The 18918-nt window shown below is 42.9% G+C and overlaps 1 protein-coding gene across 2 annotated transcripts in view; it reads right to left on the reverse strand.

Annotated features, from left to right (window-relative positions):
* The window catches only part of Heg1 (heart development protein with EGF like domains 1), a 75253-nt gene that overhangs the window by 54108 nt on the left and 2227 nt on the right, over positions 1-18918 (reverse strand). The gene's annotated exons all lie outside the window — the stretch shown is intronic.

An 18918-nucleotide genomic window follows, 5' to 3' on the forward strand; every position in this document is an offset into this window, starting at 1 on the left:
GCAGTGACCCATATATCCTCCCTTTCAGGAGTTCCTATCTGAACTACAAAGGCAAGCTGGCTTCTCCAGAGGAGGTGAAATGGTTTAAGGAAGCTTTCTCTATCCTCTTGGTTAATTGGGAGCAGTGGAAAAATTATCCTCAAAGGAAGCCAGGAAAAAGTGATTGTGGGGAGGCAGAAGGGACTCAGATTCATGCCCAAAGCTGGCAAGCCAGAAGCAAAGGAAAGGAAATGAATTTAGCTTTAGTATAGACTTAAAACAAATGTGAGACATCGCCACTGGGGGGTGTGGCTGGCCTTAGAGGAAGCAGCTATGTCCCCTTCAGAGAACAAAAGTAAAAGTCCTAGACCCCGGTCAGCTCAAGGAATTCCACTTCAGTTTCCAAGAAGAAAAGAATAGCCACACACAGACAGGACATGGCTCACAATAAACCATGCTCTCTCTGCAGGAGTAGACTAAGGATGTAAGAAAGAGGCTGAGGGTGTAGCTCGGTGGTAGAACACTTGCCTATCACGTAAGAAGCACTGGATTTGATTCCCACCATTACATGTACATTTTTTTTAATGTAAGAAAGAAAAAACATACACTATAAACAAAACTAAAAGGCAGACCATATTCCTGCAGTATCCTCAATAATCCTGCCACTATCAACAACTAAGATGCTAAATAAAATAGTTTTTAAAAATATGTCTAAATGTATTGCTGAGTTGGTAAGTTAAGAATCAAATCTTCTGAGATCCCAAATGAACCAAAATTAGGAATACAGAGAGGAGAATGAAGACGGAAATTGGTACCTGTTCAACATTTGTGACCCTGAACTTTTGTTCTGATGGCTTCAGGGATGCAGAAGGTTAGAGACTCACTCTCTAGGAGGGAATCTAAAAGAAAACCACTGTGAGAGAGCTGGGACTCCAAACAACTATCCCTGGGGTGTAGGGCAAATAGAAACAAACCTGCCATGAAGTAGGGACAAAAAGGAAACCTGGCCCTTAATCCTGGTTGTAGGTGAAAGAAAAACTTCATCTCATCAAGAATTTGTAACCATAAAGCTAGCCCTCATGTGGGTGTGCAGCACAAATTTACATTACCTGTGTAGTCTGAACCTAGAGTTGAGGATGTACTTAAAAGTGGTCTTAAACCTTGTGAATATACTGAAAACCACTAAACTATACTCTAAAAAATAAGAATTTATAGTATGTAAATTATATCTCAAATGTGCCTACCTGGCTACATTCATACTATAAATAATAGAGAGATAGGGAGTGATCCTGATAGTGCCTCCAAGTACCTGGCAGAAACAAATGTTAATATTCTCTAGAAAGCATATCTTCTAACCAATTTCTACCAATAAAATCTTTTTTTAAAAAAATATTTTTTAGTTATAGATGGACACAATACCTTCATTTTATTTATTTACTTTTATGTGGAGCTGAGAATCGAACCCAGGGCCTCACATGTGCCAGGCATGCACTCTGCTGCTGAGCTACAGCCCCAGCCCACTACCAATAAAAATCCAATGAATAAGAGATTGCATCAAAAATCATAAAATATACAAGAAAATAAGGCATCCATGAGCAGAAGTCAGCAAAGTAGGCAAGCAAAGACTTCTAATTCAGAACAAAGAAAAAGATGCCATAAATAATGCCAAGGATATTTGAAATAAGCCTTAATTAAAATTCTAGAAATGAATAATATAATTGAAATTAAATTCAACAATAGACTAGATATAGCTGAAGAAAGAATTAGAAGGTAGATAATGCCAAGAATGAGATAAAAAGAAAATATGAACAAAAGGTTAATAGACGAGGAAGGAAGAGTGAGAAAGTCCAACATGGGTCTACCTTGAGGTCTAGGAGAAGAGAAGGAAAGCAGAAGTGGAAATATTCAAAAAGACAGTAGCTGAAAGCATAAATCCTGAAATTAAGGAAGTCCAACAAAATCTTAAGAGAATAAATAAATGCACACGTGCCTACACATACATACATACACACACACACACACACACACACAAACACAGCCAGCAACCAAAAGAAAAATATGGAAGATTATCTATAGAAGATAGCAATTAGGCTTACAGATGGTTTTTCAACTGCAATAATGGAAAACCAAAAGATAGTAGATAAATATTTTCAATATGCTAAGAAAGAGAAGAAACTAGAATTGTATACTCAGAGAAACTACCTTTCCAAAAATATCTTGAAATTATCAAGCAAGAAAATGTCCAGTCAAAACTGAGTTTATCAACTACACTCACTAAAGGAAATTATAGAGGACTAATTTCAAATAGAAGAAAAACAATTGTAGATGACAGATATCAGATACAAGAAGACATAATGAGCAAAGAAAATGCCAACTCAATGCATCCATCTAAAGAAACATGGAATTCATGAAAAATTATAATTTCTCATTAGTGGAATTAATAAAACAAAATGAAACAAATCCTGGATAACAAGAGTCTGTAAGAGGTCTGTGCTGTAGAAGGATAATTTTGAGCTGTGTGAAAATGCATTTAAATTACTCAAACTGACCCTAAAGGATAGAAGCTCTTCTAAACTGATAGAGCCTGGAATGACATGAAACATCCATTGAAAGAAATCAATGAATATTGCCCAAAACAATACAAAAAAAAATCAATAAATAAGCATGTTACTTAGTGATATGGAGAAAACTACTAAAAGAAGCAATTAAAAAGGCTGAAATTGGTTGATTATGGAGAGCAGAAAATTATGATGGTAGAGTGATCAGGGCTTTTATAATAGCCTTATAAAATCTGCTTGATCTTTAAACTATATGTGTAAGTTTGATAAAAATAAAAACTAAAAAATTTTAAAGTTGAACAGCATAAATGTCTGTAGTGCCAGCTAAAAGGTTAACTTTTTGAAATCCCTAACGTGTACATCTCATAGACAAAGAACATGAAGGTACAATTCACAAAGAGAAATAAAGAAAGACATGAAAGTAGTGTTTAAAAGCAAGGAAGTACAACCCAAAATGAGAAAAGATCCTTTTGAAGTTTTATTTATTTCTGCCTATCAAATTGATAAAAAGTTAAAAATAGTATCTAACGTCATTGCAGGTTCAGAAAATGAACAGTTTCATACAATGTTAATAATAATGAAATTGACAGTCTTTCTGATGATAAATTTTGAATCTATTTCAAAAATCTTAAAAATAGGCATATATTTTGATCCAGGTTTCCATTTCTGGAAATAAATTCTAAGGAAATAGTTAAGGAAGTTCAAAAAGTGTTAGGTACAAGAAAGTTTATCACAGTTTTTTTTATAATGAAAATTGAAAGCAACCTAAATTTCTGCAATAGGGAGTCAGTTAACTTAAGTATGAGACAAAAAATTGTAAAGGACTGACAAAAATGCCATTGATACAATTTTAGTTATGTATTATGTTTACCCCAAATTGTTAAGTGTCAGCATAAATTACAAAACAGTACATACCATTTGATCTCATTTTATTAAATATATATCTAATTTAAATTGTGTTTCCTGACCTGGGCATGGTGGCTCACACTTATAATCCCAGCAACTTGGAAGGCTGAGGCAGGAGAGTTGCAGGTTTGAAGTCAGTCTGGGCAACATAGTGAGACCTTGTCTCAATATAAATTTTTAAAAAGAGAAAAGTGCTAGGGATTTGGCTCACTGATAGAGGGCCTGCATGAAGCCTTGTGTTCAATTCCCAGCACCACCATCACCAAAGTGGGGAAAAAATGGCTGTAGCTTGGTAAAATGACTCCAAGTCTGGAGACCTAGAGAAGTCACTTTGAAATGGGCTTTCGTTGGTTTCCAGACTTCCCCCTAAGTAGGTGAAGTTTATATACCTTAAAGTTGGCTCGTGAAACATGAAAATAATGATGTGTGTAGGTTGGGACTCCAGTGACATTTTGAAGTATAATCATGTGAGTGGTTTTTAACTGTACAGCAGAAAGACTGATGAGTTTACTTGTGCCTGGGCCTCTGGGCCCTTTGATGCCTGACTACTGCCAGTACCAGCTGTGGCCATTACTGGTGGCCTTATCAAAGAGAGCTGGCCAATGACCATCTCCCTATCTCTAAGCAGTTAGAGGCAAGATACACCCTTTGTCAGTAGCACCATTACTAGGGCCCACTGACCTCAGAGACCTGCTAGCTCATGATTCTACTTCTACCCTCTTCTTCTTAGTCGGTACCACAGCTGCCTGGATTGGTGAAAAACTATTAAGTTTGGTGTCCCTCTTTATCAAGGGATCTATGCCCTTCTTTCCTCAGGAACAAAAAAGGCAAAATTTAAACGTTGCTTGTTTTTACCCATACCTTGTGAATCAATGTTTTCCATGTGAAGGAAATCAACCTGCTTTCAGCTTTGGGTTCTGGATACAGAAATTCAGTTGAAGAGTCAGTGGATAATGCACAGACTGTGATGAAAGTCAGACCACCTGGGTTAGACTTCTAGCTCCACCACTTACATGTCCTATGATCTTAGGTGAGAAACAGAATTGTTTATGCCTTGGCCTCTTATTTGAAAGAAGTAGATAATAACATTACCTATTTCACTGGCCTGTTATGAAGATAATAGAGTATATTTGTGTCAGAGCTTACAACAACCCCTGATACAGTGAGTACTACATACGTTATAGCTACTGAATCGATTTCGGGTTATCAGCCTTCAACACATAGTCGCAGGACGACTGTGGCCAGAACTGCTAATCAGTCATGGCTCTGTCTCCCCATCTTTCTCCAGGCAGCTGGTCAGAGATGATACCAGAGCTGAAACCCCCTGTATTGCCCACAGTCCCTCTTGAAAGTTGGGAGTCTACTTTGATTAAAGGACTGAGGCTGGCTGAGTGGCTGCTGGAACAGCTTGTGCCTGTTCGAGTTCTGCTCCATGACACCCATCTTAAGAAAAACTGGGTGAATTTGGGAGCACAGGGTAAGGCCAAAACTACCTCCAACATAATAAGTTCCTGGTGTCACTAGCTGTGGGTTCCAAGAGAATAGTAAACCATAGCCCACTGGATGCTCCTCTATTTCTTTTATTGCCTATAAATTCTAGCTTAGAAAAGGGATTAACACACAGGCTGGGGCAGGCAGCACCCCAGCCCACCCCCACTGCCACTTGAGTTCCTGCTCGTTTGAGCATCCAAGCCCTTTTACACTGTTCCATGTATCTCAGGAGGAATGATGGGTAAATGCTAAATATTTAGTAAAGTCTAAGGACTAATCCTTTTCAAGCTCTGAGTCATTTTGGTTCTACTGTGGATGAGTTTTGCTGTGGCATGGCTCCTATTCAGCATCTGTGTAAACCCTGAGTAGGACAGTAATTTGGAGTAAACTGGAGAGGACTCTACAGAGACCTATCCTAGGCATGGAAAGGGATCAGGGAGACTGCTCTTGCCCTGGGTGGAAAAGAGAGACGGCCCTAGAGATACAAGAAAGGAGGGATGCCTCAAGCTGCAGAGTCTAGGCCAGCTACAGGGTAACAGGAAGAGGCTGTGTCCTATCAGACACTCTTGGAGAATCCTTTGATGCAGGCAGCATCCTGGAGACTCAAAGGAGGATGGCACTGCTCACCTCACCCAGGCCAGCTCCCCAGGTGGTCAGAGCTGATAATTCAAACCCCAGTCACAGACCACTGCAATTGAGCCACAGCAACTAACTACACACTGGAGCTGGGATGCTGGAAATACCATCTTTCCTTCTGCACCGAGGCCATAACTTTCCCTTGTACCATGAATGGAGGTTATTAACAAGTTTCGTTGCTTTGCCTGGCTTTTTTCCCCTCAAGTTGACAACTTCCACTTCTGTAGTGTCTTAATGTTCCCAAACATCTGTTTGTGAACCAGCATCATCAGGGATGCTAGCATAGCCGGGAATAGGATTTCCTAATTAGCAGCTGCTACAGTCAACTCCACCGCCACCCCCCAGTGATTGGGGGATTTTCAGCTTGCATTGTTTCTGAGCAGTGCAGGGGGAGTGTACAGGGAGTGTGCCCTGTCATCTGAAGAGGCAATTTCCTCCCAGAGGGCCTACCCTGCCCCCACCCCTCACCATCAAGCGCTGCAGAGGGCCAGATGTCAAGTGCAGCCAGCTACACGCTTGTGTTCCTGAGGCACAGAGTTGAAGAACAAGCCCTTTATTTTCATGTCCCTCCATTTGAATTCAGATTTCACTAACATCTATTCAGTGCTTACCAAATGTTTCCATATGCATTGTCTCATTTAATGCTTATGACAGCCCTGTCAAGTGGATATTATTATCCTTATACAGCACATGGGGAAACTGAGGGCCAGAAAGATTAAGTGACTGTTCCAGGTCACATTCCAGGTCACACACTCTTGAGCAGCAGAGACACGATCTGAACTTAAGTCTTGCCCCATCCCACTCCAGCTTATTCATGAGGCTTCAAGGCATCGGCCAGTAGAGCCAAAGCAAAGAAAGTCCCACTGGCCTGCAAACTTCAGCCTTCAACACAACTACACTGACCTTGCTTCTCCCTCAGAGGAATGAAATAGTGCCTATCACATGGGCTTTGGAATCAGGCAGACTTGGTTTGGCAACAGCTGCACATTATTAGCTGGAAGACTGAGCAAGAGGATTTCTAAATGAGCTTTTCAGAGGTGATTTTTATACATACTGAAAAGAATGATAATAAAGGGAGAGCAGAGCCAGAATGGAGAACAAGTTTGATGGAAACAAGAAAAGTCTTTGTCAACCAAACTGTGAAGGTTGGGGTGATATTACAACTTCGAAGTGAAAACGTCCAGTAGACAGTTAAAGATAAAGAGCAAGAGATGGCATATGACAGGAAAGTCGAGGATCAAGGGCTGACTGAAGGGAAAATTTGAATCTGGAGGAAGAGGCAGAGCCAGTGACAGGCAGGGATACAAATAACAAGGAGAGAACAGGATGAAATTAAAAGTAGAGGCCAGGGCTGGTGCTGTGGGTCAGTGGTAGAGTGCTCGCCTAGCACACGTGAGGCACTGGGGTTGATCCTCAGCCCCCCATAAAAATGAAATAAAGATATTGTGTCCGCCTACAACTAAAAAAAAATATATATATATATATAAAATGTAGAGGCCAGCAAAGAGGAAGCCAATGAATGCTGAAAGGCAGCAGTGGACTCCATGGACAACATGCCTACAGAAAGGCCGTGGAGAAGCCAGGGAAACTTCCTAGGCCTTTCCAGTGTGTTGCTAGGTCAATGAAAGGTGAAGGTCACAGTGCTTGGGTGAAGGTTCATGAGGAGAGGTCTGGGACAGTACAGTACTCACTCATCTCTAGTCATGGAATTCCCCATTCCTGCCTCCCCTTGGAGATGTTCTGGGATCCTGAACTTGGAAACCCCCTCTTAGAACTGTGGGGTTGGTGCCCTGTTCCTACACTGTTGTGTATTCCAGCAACAGATGGTCAAACCTATGAAAATGAGTTTCTCTGTAATTTTTAAAGATTTTTCTGAAATTCAGTTGCTCACCCAGGGAGGGGGAAAAGTCTTTAAAAGGTGGAGAGAGAATTTTAGCCCCCTCTATTTGGTTCCTTTGAATATGATGTGTGGTGCAGACTGAAGAGAAATGGAACGTTGTTCACAGAGACTTCCCAGAGAGTGAAATTATGCTTCTATTCTCAGAGATCCAATTAATAATCCCACACATTTTCCAATCTGCAAAGCACTTTTTACAGGATAATTTAGGAGGTCTAAATATCCTTTTAGATCCTGACAGTCTAAGTGGCAGTCTTGAGGGTAATTCTTGTCCTCTTTTATGGAAGAAAAGACTGAGGCTTTAGCATTTAAGTCACCTACAGAGGTTAACCCAGAAACTAGGTGACAGAGCAGACTGAAGCCCAGCTCTTTAATTCCAGTGTCCTCAATTAACCACACTCAGATGAAAACCAGTGAGGGCCAAGAAGAGAGAAGCACAGTCAGCTCTTACTAAACTAATTCACAGCATGAGTCAAGCTTCACTAGCTAGCACCCATGCTGCTTTACACCATTCATTCTGGTCAGAGTTGACTGGGCTGTCTTTAATGCCTCTATGCCCCTCAAAGGTGACCACCACCTCAGGAAAAACATAGCATCCAACTATTCTAACCCTCAGATGACAGGACTAAGGCAAAGAAGAGGAGTAATAGTTTCAAATCTGCAACACCGTGAGTGACATTTATGAATTTAAAAAATATTTGCTTTCACACCCATTAGAATGGCTACTAACAAAAAGGAAAATAGGAAGGGTTGGTGGGGATGTGGAGAAATTGAAATCCTTATACAATGCTGGTGGAAATGTAAAATGGTACAGTACCCATGGAAAATAGTACAACAGTCTCTCAGAAACTTAGTTACCATTTGCTCCAGCAATTTCACTTCTGAGCATATATCAAAAATAACTGAAAGCAGAGACCCAAATAGATACTTGTACACTCATGTTATCAACAATATTATTCTTAATAGCCAAAAGAAGAAAGCAACCCAAGTATCCATCAGTAGATGAATGGATCAACAAAATGTGGTATATACATACAATGGTATATGAAATGAAAATAAATGAAATTCTAATACAGCAACATGAGGAAACCCTGAAAACCTAAGTTAAATAAGCTAGACACAAAAGGACAAATATTGTATGATTCCACTTATATAAAGTTCCTATAATAGGAAGTTCATAGGGAGATAAAGTAGAACAGAGATTACCAGGGGTGAGAGCAGGGAGGTATGGGGATTTACTATTTAAATAGTTTCTAGGGGCTAGGGTTGTGGCTCAGTGGTAGAGCGCTCACCTAGCGCTTTGCGAGGCCCTGGGTTCGATCCTCAGCACCACATAAAAATAAATGAGTAAAATAAAGGTATTGTGTCCAACTACAACAAAAGAATAAATTTTTTTTTTTAAAAAAAGAGTTTCTATTGGGATAATGAAGAATTTCTGGGAATGAATGATTGGTGATTTTTTTTTTTAATATAGTGCTGAGGATCGAACCCAGTGCCTCAAACGTGCAAGGCAGGTACTCTACCACTGAGCTACAGCCCCAGCCCTGGTGATGATTTTAACAATACTATTACTGTACTCAGAGCCATGGAATTTTGTACACGTAGGAATGGTTAAAAATGGTAAATTTTCCATTTGTGTATATTTTGCCACAATAAAAATATACTGAGCACCAATCACAGGCAAGACACTGTGAGGGTTTCAAGGACAAATAAGATATGAACCTGCCTCAAAGAGCTTTTGCTTTCAAGGGAGATAAACCATAAATAATTAGAATGCCTCTGGGGTATGAGAAGTGGCCCAGAGAGGCAGAGTTTGCAAGGTACATGAAACCCATCCTCCCTTCTGGGCTACCTGGCCTCTGGTCCAGACAGTGGGGGTCCTTCCCCAATAGGGTCCTCATGGCCTTCCCCCAGGATCTCTCCAAATGAGGGAATTTCAGGCTGGATGGCCAGGGGTGAGATATTCTGAGGCAGTCAGGAATCTCAGGGGTTTCTGGGGAAGGTGACTGTAATCTCTCCAGAAAGATGGCAGCCTACTCTAGGCTGTGTTTTGAAATGGTGCTGCGGATGTAATGATTTGGGGTGGAGGATTTTTAGGAGCCAAATGAGTTTGTGTGAACAAAAGACTGAGCCCTCAATCTGGACTGTCCGAGGCTCTTGGGGAGTTTCGTTTCCTTCCCTGTTTTTACCCTAAAAGGAGCAGCCCTAAGAAAAATCATACACATTGCAAAGTGTTTGGACTTGAGATCCAATGATCAAATTTTTAAATAGCTTTCCCTGCAACAGTCTCTAGAGATGAGTAGTGCAAGGTTTACAAGGCAACCCACCCTCCCCTCCTGTGAGGAAGTCACTTTTGTTCAGCAGAGCATCCTCTCCTCCTGGGGAGAAACAGATCTGCAGGACTGAGCTGAATGAGACCCAGGACAGGCTAGCCTGGAGCCCTGAGCCTGGGCTCAACCTTCCAGAAACAGAACCAGCCTGATGTGGCTTTAGGAGGGGGGCACTCGGGAGGGCTGCACTAGGGAGGGCTGCAGCCTACACAGGCAGGAGGGAGAGATGAAGGTCTGTCATGTGACCTCAAGATTTTTGCTTTAAAAATAATTCCATAGGGCTTTTTGTTTGTTTTAAAGGCCTTGAGAAAAGACACAGGGTTGAAGGCCAGGAGATTTCCATTCAGTTAAACAAGAGAATACAAAATCTTTTGGCAATGGGGTGGTCACCTAATTTCTAGGGGCATCTATCTTACTGCCTCCTTTCTTCCCCTCTGGTCCTTTGAAAAATAAACACCTAACAGAGTAGCTTGAGGAGGTTCCTCAACAAAGGGCTGCTTCAAGAAAGAAGCTGAAGCCACAGCCCGTGCCCCGCCTGGCTAGGCAGGCTCCAGGGTGCAGGCCTCTCAGCCTGCGTCTCACTGTAAAGCTCAATCACACCCAGAGAGGAAGCCAGTGGCGGGGCTCCACCAAAGGAGACCTGCCAGGTTAGCGAAACAATAAAAAGGCAAGGAAAAACATCCTGGTTCCGAGGAGGAAGAGGGGGAGAGAAGTGCGCTGAGGAGGGGCAGGAAGAATCCGCCTGTTTGGGGCGTGTGTGTGCGATGGAACCGCCTGAGCCCTGTCCCGGGCTTTAAACATTTACATAGCGCTGGCGGCTGACTTGTATACGTTCTGCAGTTGATTTATTCTTCAGACTTCTGTGAAGTGGCTCAGGACTCAAAGGAAATCACAGAAAAGTAATTGTCTGGAACATTTTACGACTTTGAAAAATGGACACAGCGGAAAGATGTCTCAACACAAAGGACTCAGAGGCCTGGACTGAGAAGGGAGGGAAGCTTGGGCACTGGCTCTCCCTCGGGTGGGGTCCACCATGGGGACTTCCAGGGATCCAGCCGCAGGGAGTGAATGAGTACAATCTAGTTAAAGAGAGAAATGAAAAGTTTGCTAATATGCTTTTAAAATTAAGATCAGGAAACCTAACACTCCTATTCAAATATAACCAACATGTAGACAAATCAGTTGCATACCATAGCCAGTTAAGAAAAAGGGAAAATAAAGGGAGAAGAATGGAAGGGAGCTGAAAAGAGAAACAAAGCAGAAAGCAGGAAAAAAAAAAGATATGCCAAAGCAGGATAATAACAGGAATATAATACATAATAGTAATGGCATTTTAGATATAGATATATAAAAAATAATCTATACAGCATTTGCTCCATGCCAGGCACTGAGCATTTCACGGGGATGTCTCAGTTCAACCTCATGACAACCCTATGAGGTCGTCTCCTTATCCCTGCTTTTCTGATAAAGAAACAGGTGAGGTTAAATAATTTGCCCAAGGTCAAATAGGACATAATAAAACTGGACCCACCCACTCCAAAGAAAATCCAATTTAAAAAAATATAGAAATAGAAAAAAAAAAGAGTGAAAGAAAAAAGCCAAGGCAGAGAACATCAGAGTAATAATCACATGTGCTAAAAGTGAAAGCCAGAAAGGACAGTGCCATTTCTCCAGGTGGGCTACAAAGGCGCCTTGTTAAGGATACTAAAATCCAAATGGGGGTTTCATGGCACAGATGGAGGTGTTGCATCTTGAGACCCTACGTAGCCCACTATCCAATGGGGTTCAGTGTTCTGGTGGGATTTGGAGAAATGGGAGTTAGGACAGGAGAAGGGAAGGAAGGGAACAGTCAACAGAGACTACTGTACATGTAAGAAAAGGCAAGAGACAAAGAGGATTGAGATTTGAGCAGTGGATTGGAATTGAATGGGCCCACGAACAAGCAAAGGGAAGGCAGGTTTGCAGGAGTAAAGGTAGTGAGTTTGCATCCATAACTGTAATCTGACAGTTTAAAGCGACACACCATAAACACGTGTGCCTGGCAGGTGGCTGAGGCGCACAGATGGATTGCTGAAGGGAAGATAGAAATTCTGGAAATCACCCACTCAGAAAAAACAGGTGAAGCTGCCCTGCGTCTTCCTTCCACACCTTTGTCCTGCCATCCTTCCAGCCTAGAATGTCCTGCTCCCTGCCCCTTGGCCTTCTGGCAAAATCTGATTGATTGCTCATGACCTGCTCAGGCACCACCACCTCCAAAAAGCCTTCCCTGGAGAAAACGCTTTTCCTCTGGAGTCATTTCATCTTGTTTCACAATTCTGGCTTATGTGATCACATTCCTAAGTGTCTTGTAAAAGAGACCATGGCTCATTAGAGATGCCCCCCAAAATGTCCACTGAACAGAGGTGAAGTAGAAGGCCAAGGGTAGAACTGTGGACAATATCTCACTCGGAGGGAGAGAAGAGATGGAAAGAAGTCAGTCATGGCAAAGAGAAGGAGGTGAGACAGGTGAGAGGGCAAAGAGAAGGAGGACGGAAAAAGTCCACTGAGATTTTCTAGAAATGTCCTCCTTTTCTCTACGTCTTCTCCAGCTTTCTACTCATCCTTCATGTCCACCTTCTCTCTGAAGCCCCTCCTCACTTCGAGTAATCATAAGGCCTGATGGGTTCCCAGGGAGCATTAATGATTAACACAGCATGGACATGTTTACAAAGCATGTCCATGTGGATTAACTCATTTCGTCCTTACAACACTGTGAAGCCAACAGGACTGGTTCTATTACCTCAATTTTCCAGATATATGGAGATGAAAGGACTTGCCCAAGGTCATAGTCTGTTCACTATATTCTGACTAAAATCCTTTGCGATGCCTATAAGGGCTCCTCCTCAAAAAAAGCAGGACAGACATTATTATCCCATTTTTAGCATAAGGAAATTAAGACCTAGCGACATTAGACAGCTTCCCATGCTACATAGCTTCAAAGAGGAAGGGGTTAAGACCAAAGACCTCTGACCCACATCAGGGCTCTTAAGATTCCATTGGCATCTCTCTTTCCTAACTCTGTCGGTGGCTACTGATAGCATCACTCCATTACACCAGGCATGACTATACTATAAATAATTCCTAACAAACCACAAGAATTCACCTACTCAAGTGAGTGTGATCCTCATCAAAGAGGTCCCATTAAGACCAATAATGCTGTTACTCCAATAATGCTGTTATTGCTCAAACCACTTTCTAAAATTTGCTTTCAACAGCCTACAGAATATTCTCTTGTATTTCCTAAAAAATGATAAATTTATTTGGGATGCATATAAAAACTCAAAGTCCAATCTGATGAATGATGCAGGAAATGAAGACAAGTGATCCTTCCAAGCTCTTGACTCCTTCAAACACTTTTGAAATGCTATCAATAACCCCCAATAGTTCTGATCCGAGGGAAAATACCCATTGACCAGAGGTCCAAGTCTGATTGATTTTCAAAGGCTTATTATTTTGTAGTCTCTCTCCTGCAGTCTGACTGCTTCAGTCCTAAGGATGGAACTGGCATGGCCACCTGAAGAGCTTTCTCTTGGCTACTTCTTCATCCATCTTCCTCTTTGGTCTTCACCTTCCAATTTATCAGACATTGAGGAGAAACTTGTCAACTTATCATGTCTACCTCTTGACCTCCAGCAGTTGAGAGCCTCACACAGAGAGATAGGGGCTTCTGTTACTTAGGGTCTCCAGCAAGATCAGCCCTTCTCTCATGTCCCCCCCAACAATCCCAGGAGTTGGGTACACAGCCTCTTGTGTGCCTACCATGTCATCTGAACTGTAAGTTTTCTTCAAAAACGTCTTTATAATGGGAAAGTCAGCCTAGTACCATGTAGCTCCACTACCCCAGAGCTAAAATACAAAGCAAAAGGAGTGTGTCCATTTTTAACAGCCTCTGTAGACTTAACAGATGGTCTTCTAGCTCCTTAAGGGATCTTACTACCAGAGCCTCCGGAGCATTTACAAGAAAATCTGACCTCCTTACCACACTTCTCATGGCCCTTTGTGACCCAGCCACTGTGACCTGCCTTCCTCCTAATCCCATGACAAGGCAAGATCAGTTCCTGCCTTAGAGCATCTACTCTTACTGTTCCCCCTGCCTCAGGCTCTTTCTGCTATAGGCAGGGGGACACCTGGTGCCAAATCTCCAAAACAGAGTGAGTTTGAAATGCACACAAATGTGGGTAGCAAGTAGGGAGATGAACAAGAAGAGCCAGAGAGGTATAGGGACAGACACTAGGGACCTTGAATTCCAACAAGCCGGGGGTGGGGGTGGGGGTGGATTTTATTCCAAGTACAATGCAAAGCTCTTGGGAGGGTTTTAAGCCCGAGAATGAGGTGACCTGAATTAGATTTTAAGAAGATCACTCTGGCTTCTGTGAGCATTGATTAGAGAGAGAGAGCAAGATTGGGTGAGAGAACAGAAAAAGAGCTGTAAAGATGAAGAGGACAGATTCACAATGTATTTTAGTAACAGAATCAGCCAGAATTGCCCCCTCCCCTAAAACAAACCAAGAATGTAGGAAAGGTGAGGAATGGTGTAGTGTGGGAGGGGTGACTTCTAGGCATCTGGTATAAGTTAGCAGGTGGATGGTGTTGACCATTCCTGACATGGGAAGAGTTGAGCACCAACAATAGTTTTAGGGAGTGAGAATCAAGGATTCTGATTCTGATTTCCTTTTTCACTTTACTGTCAAAATTTACCACAGGGAGGACCACATCTGCTGTCTCCCAGGCTTACCATACTCCTGGCAGGTTGCTTTCTACCCTCTTGACAGTCCTCACTAAACAGCTCAGGATCAAATCCAATGGCTGTTCTCAGGCCTCATCCTCCCAGATCTCCCTGTTCCCTCTAATTTGGGCAGACAGCACCTGGAGGTGTGGCCAAATCTAAGCCAAAACACGTGAACTCATTTTTGACCTGGCTCTCACTGCAACTCCATGCAGAGCCAGCACCTGGGCTGGGTCCTCTTCTTCCCCACTGCCCTTGGTCTACACGGGGTGTTCTTCACCTAGCCAGGGCCAGTTTCCTCTGCCCAGTGGCTTCACCAAATGCCCTCCAGGCCAAATCTGGCCCTGGCTTCTCCCAAGTTCAGTTCTACATTCTCAAGGGTTCGAAGAATTCTTCCACTGAAACCTGCAACAGTCTTGACAGTGAGGGAAAGTCTAAAACAAGTAGGCTCCTTAATGGCAAGGCAGTTTCTCCCCCACCACTGTGGCCTTCCACCCCAGGTCTGCCTGTCTTTCCCTTTGAAATGGCACTCACATCTCTCCCTTTCAATTTCCACCCCGCCCCAAACCCTCCAATTCCAGTCCATGCCATGTTTTCAGTCTTTTCTTTCCAAAGTACGGACACACTGCCCACCAGCATCCCACCTGCTGTGCAATAGATATTGGGCTGGTGCAAGGGCAGACCTGTCTGTGGTTCATCTGTGAGTCCCCAGCACCAAGCACAAAAGAACAATGAACAGGCAACTACAGTGCTCCCCCCTCCAAGGCCATTATGGGTTCCTCAATGTGGGTGTGATAAAACAAACACCTTAAACAGGCCTCTTAAGCCTTCTATAATTGGCCCTAGTCCCCTTTTCAGGGGTCTCTGGAGCCCAATTCATCAACCCAAGTCCTTTCCTGAGCTTTCTTGGTTGTTTATCACCTCCATTTAAAAAGTCTCAACCTTTTCAACATTTGGGATTCTGCTGATGCCAGTCACCTCCTTCACCTCTCTGTATATCTACATTTGTCAATTTTCCAAAGCTAAATCAACTCCTTCTTTCCCCATGGTCTCCCTGGACTCTCCAGTCCCCCGCAGTCTCCACCTCTACCTGCTGCTGCAGCTCTCTCTAGCCACATCATTCCTGTGGTCTGTATGATCTTCTTGAGGTATTTCTTCAGTTACAAATTATTAATGCATCATTACTTCACTTTTTACATCTTTGATGTTCATGCTTCAAAAAAAGTTTCCCTGGGGGCAAGTTAGATGTGCCTCCTTATTATCTGGCACAGCTCTTCACACATAGTAAGTTCTCAGTAAATATTTCCTGATTTACAAATCAGTCAAACAGGACACAGATGGAGACATCTGCCACATTCCAATAAAAGAGGGAAAGAGAAGATAGAAACATCTTTGTTTCTGCCTATGCTGGAGGAAATAGCGAGTGGGCAGACAAGAGCATAGGCATTAAAATGGCATTTAAACAGGGCACCATTTAACCTTTCCCCCCTGTAAATGGCATTCATAATAACTAGCAACAGGCTCAACATATCAGCCACTTCTCCAGCTTCACAGGAGAGTACCCACCAAGAAAGTCAACAATTCAACTTAGTTTGGTTGATAATTAATGGAGTGACTTCTGACACCAATAATCTATGGATTAGTAGAGAATTAGAGTATAAATCACAATCTCTATGTAAAATACACTTTTAATAAAGACTTGAGGTGTTGACACAGTGGTGGACATCTATAACCCCAGCAACTTGGGAGGCTGAGGCAAGAGGATCAAAAGTTCAAGGCCCACCTGGGCAACTTAGTGAGACTTTGCTTCAAAATTAAAAGGGCTGGACAGAATAGAATAGACAATATGATTGATGTATGTACATTCCATGTATGTATTATATGTCAAAATACATTCTGCTGTCATGTATGACTAAAAAAAATTAAAATTAAAATTAAAAGGACTGGAATATTGCTCAGTAGTAAAGCATCCCTGGTTCAATCTCCAGTACACTAAAAAAAAAAAAAAAGATTTTAAGTCTTTTCTTGACAATTAAAGACAATTTTTTTTTAATTTCTCCTCTGCAGGTTGTCCCCATTACCACTGATATCCCTTCCCAATCATGGTCCCTAATCTCTAATCTCTAACAAATGGCAAGAGCAAGGACTAAGGAAAGGAGGAAGAAGACTGATGAGCTGGAAAAATTTTAGATCTAAAACTGTCATCCCATATTAGAGATGAGAAAACTGAGATTTCACATATTGTGGAAAGAGCCAATGGGTTTGGCCAAAATCAGTTTCAATACTGCCTCCTCCATTTTCTGTGTGACCTAATGTTGCCAGGCTTCATTTTCTATGACTATAAAAGGGAAATAACCACCCTCGCAGGATTGTTTTAAGGGTGAAATGGGATAAGAAATGAAAAAGCACCTAACTACACATAGGTGCTCAAAGGCAAAGGATTTGAAAGAGAGATCAAATTAGTCTCCTTCCCTGTTGTCCCCCTAGGATTCTGCAAAGAAAGAGACATTTACTATAGCTGCAACCTCTGTTCACACAGAAAGGACACTGGGGACAGGGAAGCTGCTGAAGAAGTCAGAAAGTAGCTAACAAACAGCATCTGCCATCTGTTCTTTGCTGTCTTTCTGAGCATCTCTGGACAAGGACACGTTAGCTCCAGGACACTTTCTCAGCCAGCTGGGCAGGGCCACTGGAAAGCAGAGGGATCACCAGGAGGGCAGAGGCTCCTGCCCTGGCTCTTCAGGACTAGGAGGCAGTAACTATCCAGCTGGCATTGAGCACCATCCTGTCTCCCTCTGGCCACACCAGTCAGCTCCTGGGCAGAAAATATCAGCTCGGGCATATGCACACATGCTGAGGGAAGCAATAAACAGGTACTTGCAAGGTTAAAAGGATGTGGCTTTTAAGTACACATACCCCATGGAGAGCCCTCTCCCCACAACCTTCCTTCTATTTAGGCCACCTTCCATCAAAGCAAGCAGGCAAGCAGGCTTCCCAGGGTCACCTCCCCCAGCCCCAGCTAGGAGAGGGCTGCATTCCTGGAGGAAAGCCACTCTCCCTTCCCTTCTTGAAGGGCTGCCTCTTGCCCAACCCAGGACTTTACTGCACCTTGTAATGGTTCTCCAGGCAGCCAAGCTCAATGACGAAGTTGGCCCACAAAGTTAGAGCAATTCAGGCGACAGCTATTTAACAGCTCATAAGGGGCTGGGCTCAGAACACTTCCTTTACTCTAGGGAACCGCATTTTTCTAAGATTATTATTCCTTGGGCTGGCTGCTCAGCTACTCAGCATCCTTTCCCATTTGGGTGGGAAAGTACGTTGCTTCTGCATAGATTTTCATTATGATTTCAGCCTTTCCGCCCCCGCCCATCTGCAGATCTCACAATTATAAAACATGGCCTATGGATCTAAAAATCAGGGCATATGAACCTAGTACCCAGCTTAGAACTCTCGCTCTGAAGCCCTGAGTAGCAGGAAACCATGCAGAAAAAGGAAACCTCTAGGTCTCAGCCTCCTCCTCTCACCACTAGCTGAAATACCAGCAGTAAATGGCAACTGAACAACCAGCAGGGTGACAGGTGGGTGCAAAAGCTTAACAATGGCTACACAAACAGGGGGCGGCTCTCCAGGGACTTACAGTCCAATACAGGAAACCCAACCATATATGGAATGTAATTACTCAACAGAGAAACCTTGAACTCTGCCAGAAGGAGGAGAAGGGCTAGAAAGGAAGGAAAGAAAGACCTGGTCCCCACTGCTGACAAGGGTGTATTTAGAAGCCAGAGCTTCAAGGCTGTAAGAGCCAGGCACTGACCACCAGCACCTCCCCAGTGTGAAGAGGCTACAGACAGTTTCCCTAACAACCACCTCATTTGTAAGACTCAAGACTAATTACCAGCAGGAGTACTCACCTCCCCAAATACAGAAACATGGAGATAGAGCCTGGGCGACCCTCTACCAAAGGTGCAGGAGAGGGCAGGCAGATATCAGCACAGGACACAGTGAATGCTACAGGACCTCTGGAAGCCCTTTCAGCCTTGAGACTTTGCTGCCTTGTGGAATAAGTGGCAGTACCTAACGATACATGGTGGCCAAGCAAAACAAGCCAGACAACTCCTCAGAGGTTATTCGAAAACCTGGACTCACTGAATTTACCTAATGCTGGTTTTCTTCTTTGTTCTCCCTAAGTGACAATGTTTGAGCCACTACCAGAAAATAAGCATAGGACATTCCTAGATCTTCAGCCATATTGGTGGCTTCTAGCAATTTTCAACAGGTAATCAAAATCATCTCTTTTAATCGCACCTTCTAACATCCCACACAAAATCAGGCCTTAAACCAGCAGAAGGGCAAGCA

The sequence above is a fragment of the Marmota monax genome, unplaced genomic scaffold, assembly GCF_021218885.2.
Source record: "Marmota monax isolate L192 unplaced genomic scaffold, Marmota_monax_Labrador192_F-V1.1 WCK01_AAM20220418_F8-fsc00052, whole genome shotgun sequence".
Classification (NCBI taxonomy): domain Eukaryota; kingdom Metazoa; phylum Chordata; class Mammalia; order Rodentia; family Sciuridae; genus Marmota; species Marmota monax.